This window comes from Colobus angolensis, unplaced genomic scaffold (assembly GCF_000951035.1).
Source record: "Colobus angolensis palliatus isolate OR3802 unplaced genomic scaffold, Cang.pa_1.0 Scaffold11, whole genome shotgun sequence".
Classification (NCBI taxonomy): domain Eukaryota; kingdom Metazoa; phylum Chordata; class Mammalia; order Primates; family Cercopithecidae; genus Colobus; species Colobus angolensis.
Genome location: NW_012112030.1, coordinates 8,360,428 through 8,368,658, shown reverse-complemented (window position 1 = coordinate 8,368,658; position 8,231 = coordinate 8,360,428). Strand labels below are relative to the sequence as shown.

At 45.3% G+C, this 8,231-nt stretch overlaps 1 protein-coding gene across 1 annotated transcript in view; it reads right to left on the bottom strand.

Moving 5' to 3' along the window:
* CREBL2 (cAMP responsive element binding protein-like 2) overlaps positions 1–8,231 on the bottom strand; it is a 44,568-nt gene that overhangs the window by 1,058 nt on the left and 35,279 nt on the right. The window lies entirely within an intron of this gene.

Below are 8,231 nucleotides of genomic sequence, written 5' to 3'. Positions count from 1 at the left end.
CTGGGTTCAAGCAATTCTTCTGCCTCAGCCTCCCAAGCAGCTGGGACTACAGGCGTGCGTCACCATGCCCAGCTAATTTTTGTATTTTTAATAGAGACGGGGTTTCACCATATTGGCCAGGCTGGTCTCAAATTCCTGACCTCGTGATCCACACACCTTGGCCTCCCAAAGTGCTGGGATTACAGGCGTCAGCCACCATGCCCGGCCTGATTCATTTATTTTTTAATACATTAGTTTTATTTATTCCTCAGCACTTTGGGAGGCCAGCGAGGCAGATCGCTTGAGCCTGGGAGTTTGAGACCAGCCTGGGCAACATAGTGAGACCCCTCGTCTTTACAATTAGCTGGGTGTGGTGTGCGTGCCTGTAGTCCCAGCTACCCAGGAGGCTGAGGTTGCAGCTGAGATCTGCCACTGCACTCATCTTGGATCACTGCAACCTCCACCTCCCAGGTTCAAGCGATTCTCCTGCCTCAGCCTCCTGAGTAGCTGGGTTAACAGGCCCCGTGCCACCACGCCCTGCAAATTTTTTTGTATTTCTAGTAGAGACGGGGTTTCACTATGTTGGCCAGGCTGGATGTATTCGATTTTTAAAATCCCAACTGTGTGCAGGAGAGTATGAAAGGAATACATAAGCCTTCACTGTTCATTTAACCTGCTAATTCATCTGTGAAAATGATGACCTTAGAGTGCCGTAATTAGAGAACAGTGGAAACAAACCGACTTCCTCTAACAGTTTTCCAGAATGACCACTTGATGGCACTGTGACTTGTGGGCAGAGCCCACTACCTCTTCACAATGCCTGTCACACTGGCGAATTCAGGGAAGTCCTCGTCTCCTAGCAACAAGACAGGGAAAATTGCTGAGCACCCAGAAGCAGCTGTAGATTAAGTAATCAATCAGTGTGTTCAAAACACAAAGCATTTAAACACTGGAGGAAATTCCAAAATAATACCCTTTTCAGACATGAAATCACTAGTCAAAATATTGTTTTAAACCCATTTTACAAATGTGATCATTTTCAAAAAAACTCCATCAGACCAAGCTGGCATTAGTGCCACCCACACTTGGCCAGGCCCTGTCTTTTCCTTTTCCGCTCTTTTCATCACTGACTCAGAGAATTCATGGACTTTTTCATAGCAGTGTATCTAGAGTTTCTCTACAAGTGAATGTTCATATGCTGCTGGTAAGTAGGCAGTTCAATTATTTTTAAAGTCAGCCCCTACAATCTGGGCCATTCTGAACTTTTTTGCACAATTGAACACTTCAAGAGCTCTACATTTTCTTTCTCAGAAGAAGCCTCTTTTATATATATATATTTTTTATTTTTTAATAGAGATGGAATCTCACTTTGCCACCCAGGGTAGTCTTGAACTCCTGGCCTCAATGATCCTCCTGCTTTGGCCTCCCAAAGTGTTGAGATTACAGGTGTGAGCCACTGGCCTGGCCAGAAGAAGCCTCTTTAAAAGAATTGCTTTACAGACTCTCTGTGAACCCTAATTAAGTTCTATATGTAGGGTTATGCAATTTGGATTCACTAATAATTTGAAGAATGTGTGAGTTTAGTTCCACAGAAGAAGGATCTCCAACAAATGCTGGGCTCTGCCATGAGGAGTTCACATGTATCTGGTTTGAGGATTATGATGCAGGTCTGGAGGTCTTGAAACACAGGCTGGTTCCCAGCAAGCAGGCAGGAAGGCAGTTCCAGTTGTTTACCCACAACCCCTAGATATAGGAGATTCAAACTCCTTGAGGGGAATTCTGAATGAATCCTCTCTGTTCTGCTTCCCTGCAGTATCTTCCAAAGAACTGTCTCCTTTAAGAGACTACAGTACATTTGGCCAGTAGGACCCTGACTATGCTTGCTGAGGAAGGACAATAAGACCATAGCACAGACCGCTGGACAACAAAATAGTAGCCGTGAAGAGTTGCATGGTGGGGAGGATGGCAGCACAACAGCTGAGAAGGACGGATGGGTCTCTGCCCATCAGTCAAGGGTCATTTCACTTCCATGCTCTCTGGTTCTCTAGGCAGATGCACTGCACTTTGAATGACCCTTTACAAATCAGAAAAAAAAAAAATTGGTACAACACTCCAGTGAGATAGCCAACCAGCACAGTTGTCCTTACTTACAGAATAGTATTGTATTCTTGAAAATGGTTATTTTCAAGGGCTCTGGAGTCAAACTTTCTGGGTCCAAGTCCAGGTTCTGCTTACCAGCTATTTAAGGAAATTGTTCTCAGACCCCACCTTCTCCATGATTAAAATGGGGGAAATAACAGTACTTACCCATATTAGGGTTCTCCAGAGAAATGAAACCAATAGGAAATATGCATAGATGATGGATGGATGGACAGTTACTTTTAGGAAGCTCAGTCATTTGTTTACTGATGATCTCTGATTTATTCCATAGTTAACGGCATTCATTTGTTGTGGTAGACATTGTTAGTCGTACTTTCTAACAGCCACTCTACCTCTTTCCTTGCTAACGCACTAATTTTGTTCAGGTGTGAAGTAGCAATGACGTGATGGTTTTAAGGGATTAACTGTGTTCAAGTCAATCATGGAAATTCCTTTCCCTCTTATCAGTGATTGGCTTACTGGTGTTCACATAGCCCAAACTTCTGACCAATGACATGTAAAGATAAGTCTGTTGAGAGGGCATCTGGGAAAGGTTTTTCTCCCTGATAAGATGAAGTAGTGAGGCTGAAAAATAGGGTCTGGAGGCAGGGAACATAAGGCTGATTCACACTTCAGCTATGACAGGAAATATCCTCTCCACAGGGCATACACTGAGTAAATGACTTTGTAAACTCACAAAAACTCTGTAACAGGGTCTTTGAGCCCCTATGCACAGGCTGGCTCCCACACTGTGGAGTGTACTTTCATTTTCAGTAAAACCCTTCATTCCTTCCTTGCTTTGTTTGTGCGTTTTGTCCAATTCTTTGTTCAAAACGTCAAGAACCTGGAGACCCTCCACCATTAACAGTAGCAAGAAAGAACTCCTTTTCCTCCTTAGACCATGGTTGTGAGAGTGATGCCTGGAGAGTGATGCCTGGGAGCAGTCGTCTTACCACCATGAGCGGGTAAGCTGAGGGTGAAAGCCAATCTGCAGAGGATGGTGGAGCAGAAGGAAGGAAAGATTCTGGGTTTTTTTTTTTTTGAGACGGAGTCTTGTTCTGTTGCCCAGGCTGGAGTGCAGTGGCGCAATCTCAGCTCACTGCAACCTCTGCCTCCCAGGTTCAAGCGATTCTCCTGCCTCAGCCTCCTGACTAGCTGGGATTACAGGCACGCACCACCGCACCACCACGCCCAGCTAATTTTTTGTATTTTTAGTAGAGACGGGGTTTCCATATGTTAGCCAGGACGGTCTCAATTTCCTGACCTCATGATCCACCTGCCTCAGCCTCCCAAAGTGCTGGGATGACAGGCGTGAGCCACCGCGCCCCGATTCTGGGTTTTTAATGACTTTTTTTTTTAAGTGAAAGCAAGTTTATTTAGGAAGGTAAAGAATAAAAGAATGAGCTGGGCACTGAGGCTCACGCCTATAATCCCAGCACTTTGGGAGGTCAAGGCGGGCGGATCCCTTGAGGTCAGGATTTCAAGACCAGCCTGGCCAACATGAAGCAGCAAGGCTAAATCTTGAATGCTTTGCTGCTTAGAAATTTCTTCTGCCAGAAGGCTGAGTGTGGTGGCTCACGCCTGTAATCCCAGCACTTTTGGAGGCTGAGGTGGGCAGATCACGAGGTCAGGAGATTGAGACCATCCTGGCTAACATGGTGAGAATAAAAGAATGGCTACTCCACAGACAGAGCAGCCCAAGGGCTGCTGGTTGCCCATTTTTGTGGTTATTTCTTGATTATATGCTGAACAAGGGGTGGATCATTCATGTCTCCCCTTTTTAGACCATATAGACTAACTTCCTGACTTTGCCATGACATTTGTAAACTGTTTAACGACATTGTTGAGCCACTGTAGTCCTCAGACTTATTATGTGAGACAGGTCTTTATTATTTATGTCAATTTTAGTTGTGGATTCTTTACTTGCAGCTGAAAGCTTCCTAACTGATATCCCATCCTTATACCATATAGGTTATCCCATGATGTACAATTGGCTCGTACACACTTGCAAGAGCCATCCTGAATTTTCAAACTTTGAGAGCTGGTTAAGAACACAGTAGCTTGAAACTAACTCTGGTGGGAACATTTCCACCCCAGAAATTGGCAAATACTACAAATTAGGCCTCCCCCCAACCAGGAGTCAGTTGTTAAACATCTATCAGTACACAACTGGTTACGTTTTTCACTTAAAAAAAAAAAAAAAGCTCCTAAAAAGTCATGTTTACTTAAAATGATATTGGCACCTATCAGACTTGTAGAGCCTTCTATTTTCATCTTACCTAATAACAAATGGATGAGTACATTTTAGCTTGATGTTTTGTGTCGTCACATAATGATATGCCTAATGATCTGAAAATATTAATTTCACTAAGACTGATCATTTAAAGGAAGTTGGGCATGGTAGCTCACACCTGTGATCCCAGTACTTTGGGAGGCTGAGGCAGGAGGATTGCTTGAGGCCAGGAGTTCAAGACAAGCCTGGGCAACATAGCGAAATATTTCTACAAAATTAAAAAAAAAAAATCAGCCAGTTATTCCCAGCATATCCATAATAGAAATTAAAAAGAAAAAGTGGCTAGGTGTGTGGTGGCACACACCTGTAGTCGCAGCTACTTGAGAGGCAGAGGTTGAAGAATCACCTGAGCCCAGGAAGCAGAGGTTACAGTGAGCTGAGATCATGCCACTGCACTCCAGCCTGAGTAACAGAGCAAGACCTTGTCTCAAAAGTACTAGTAAAAATAAAGGAAGTCTGTGATGAGTCCCATGTATTTGGAACCATCTTCCCCAATTTCCTACTTCAAATATATCTAGCTGGGTACCCCCGTATCATCTAAAATGAGTCATCATCTCCTGAGCCCAGATTTATTACGGTTTGTTTCTTACACTAGTCTGAGTTCTTCTGATTTGTGCTAAAGACTCCCTTCTCCCCACTATTTCAGGAAGAGGACGGTTGCTACTATAGTCAGCTTTAAAGACATTTTATTGGTTGTTGCTAGGTAGATTTCTTACTCTGCCTGGTTCAAAAGGCTCATGGGCACATGGATTTTTCTTTTTTTGTCTAGAGTGGTAAAAAGGTGAGGTTACTCCAACAAGGGAACAGGCATTGCCGCTTTCATCTTTGGTTTGGCTCCTGATATGATTTGGATCTGTGTCCCCACCAAATCTCATGTGAAATTGTAATCCCCAGTGTTGGAGATGGTGCCTGGTGGGACAGAGATGAGGAACTTAACTGAGAACTGGAACAAAGATCATTTTTCCTATGCTTTAGCAATGAATCCAGAGGCATTGTGCCTCTGCCTTAGCTATATGTGGAACTTTGAACTTGATAATGATGATTTAGGATATCTGGTGGAAGAAAATTCTTTTTTTTTTTGAGACAGAGTCTCGCTCTGTCACCCAGGCTGGAGTACAGTGGTGTGATATCGGCTCACTGCAAGCTCCGCCTTCCGGATTCATGCCATTCTCCTGCCTCAGCCTCCCAAGTAGCTGGAACTACAGGCGCCTGCCAATTTATTCTATTTTTTAGAGACTGGGTTTCACCATGTTAGCCAGGATGGTCTCAATCTCCTGACCTCGTGATCTGTCCACCTCAGCCTCTGAAAGTGCTGGGATTACAGGCGTGAGCCACCACACTCAGCCTTCTGGCAGAAGAAATTTCTAAGCAGCAAAGCGTTCAAGATTTAGCCTTGCTGCTTCTAACAGCGTATGCTCATGTGCACGAGCAAAGAAATGACATAAAACTGGAACTTATATTTAAAAGGGAAGCAAAGCATAAAAGTTTGGAAAATTTGTAGCCTGGTCATGTGGCAGAAAACCAAAGCCCATTTTCAGGGGAGAAATTCAAGCTTGCTGCAGAAATTTACTTAGTAAAAAGCAGCCAATTGCTGATAGTCAAGACAATGAGGTTAAGCCCTCAATACATTTCAGAGATCTAATAGCCTCTCCCATCACAGGCCCAGAGGCCTAGGAGGACTGAATGGTTCCGTGGGCCAGGTCCAGGGCCCTGTTGCCCAGAATAGCCTCAGGACTCTGCTCCCTACATCCCAGCTACTCTACCTCCAGCCATGGCTCAAAGGTGTCTGGATACAGCCCAAGCTGGTGCTTCAGAGGGTGCAAGCCATAAGCCTTGGCAGCTTCCACATGGTGTTAAGCCTGCAGGTGCACAGGGTGCAAGAGTTGAGACTTGGGAGCCTCTGCCTAGATTTCAAAAGATGTATGGCAAAGCCTGGATGTGCAGGCAGAAGTCTGCTGCAGGGGCAGAGCCCTCATGGATAATCTGCTAGGGTACTGAGGAGGGAAAGTGTGGGATTGGAGCCCCCACAGAGAGTCCCCACTGAGGCACTGCCTGGTGGAACTGTGAGAAGAGAGCCACCATCCTCCATACCCTGGAATGGTAGAGCCACCAACAGCTTGCACCATACACCTAGAAAGGCCACTAGCACTTAACACCAGTCCATGAGGGCATCAACGGGGGCTGAACCACAGGAGCAGAGCTGCCCAAGGCTTTGGGAGCCCACCCCTTGCAACAGTGTGCCCTGGATGTGAGACATGGAGTCAAAGGCGATTTTAGAGCTCTGAGTTAATGACTGCCCTGCTGGGTTTCAGACTTGCATAGGGCCTGTAGCCCCTTTCTTTTGGTTGATTTCTCCCTTTTGGAGTGGGAGTATTTACCCAATACGTGTACCTCTTTTGTATCTTGGAAATAACTTGTTTTTGACTGTACAGGCTCATAGGTGGAAGGGACTTGTGTTGTCTCAGATGAGACTTTGGACTGTGGATTTCTGAGTTAATGCTGGAATTATTTGAGACTTTGGGGGGCTACTGAGAAGGGAATGATTGTACTTTGCAATGTGAGAAGGACGTAAGATTTGGAGGGGCCACGGGCAGGATGATATGGCTTGGAACTGGTCCCTACCAAATCTCTTATCAAAATGTAATCCCCAGTGTTGGGAGGTGGGGACAGGTGGGAGGTGACTGGATCATGAGGGTGGAGTTCCCATGAATGGTTTAGCACCATCCCCCTTTGGTACTATATAGTGAGTGCTTACAAGATCTGGTTGTTTAAAAGTGTGTGATACCCCCTGATCCCTGGTCCCACTCCTGCCATGCAAGATGCCTGCTCTTGCTTTGTCTTCCATCATGACTGTAAGTTTCCTGAGGCCTCCCCAGTCATGCTTCCTGTACAGCCTGCAGAACCACATGTGAGCCAATCAAACCTCCTTTCTTTATAAATTACCCAGTCTCAGGTATTTCTTTATAGCAATGAGAGAATGGACTAATACAGCCCCTATATGAACTATCTTCTTCCTTCTGAAAGAAGGCTTGGCCATCTTTTTGTTTTCTTTCTTCCTTACTTTTTTGACATTCTTCCTCTTCCTTTGTGGCAGATGAGGCCTGTCCTGGCTTGAGAAGGAGCAGGTTTAGAGATATTTATTTATTTATTGCCATAAGTCTTGTACAAACTTTTCTTGGGATGCTGACAAGCATGGTCTCTGTTCCACTTAAGTGGTAACATCTGAAACTCAGAGTCGGCTTGGGACAGCCTTTGGCCTATTTCGTTCTGGACTATTCAAGCCCACCTAGCTTAGGCACAGGTGTTGTCACATCCACCCCATGGACTTGATTACACAAGAGGATAAACCTGGGCTCAGGTTTATAATGTGCTTGCCAAGCACTGCTTTCCTTCTCAGGAAAGGGTTGCTGAGGCATGGTAAGATTGGATTGGGTTCTGTTGGATCATGGAAAATTTTCCTGCCCAAGTATTTATCTTACTGCAAAGTCAAAATGGCCTGTAAGCCAGAGTTCACTGTCCAGCTCTAGCCCTCCTCAATCCAGGAGTGTCTGGTGAACTGTATCACAACACAGTAGGTGAATTGGTTGTGCCTGCTTTTACCCTAAGGCTTAAGAATTCAGCTGATTCGGCTGGGCATGTTGGCTCGCACCTGTAATCCCAACACTTTGGGAGGCCAAGGCAGGCGGTGTGATGGGGAGTTCAAGATGTGAGGAGTTCAAGACCAGCCTGCCCAGCATGGTGAAACTCCATCTCTACTAAAAAGACAAAAAATTGGCCGGGCGCGGTGGCTCAAGCCTGTAATCCCAGCACTTTGGGAGGC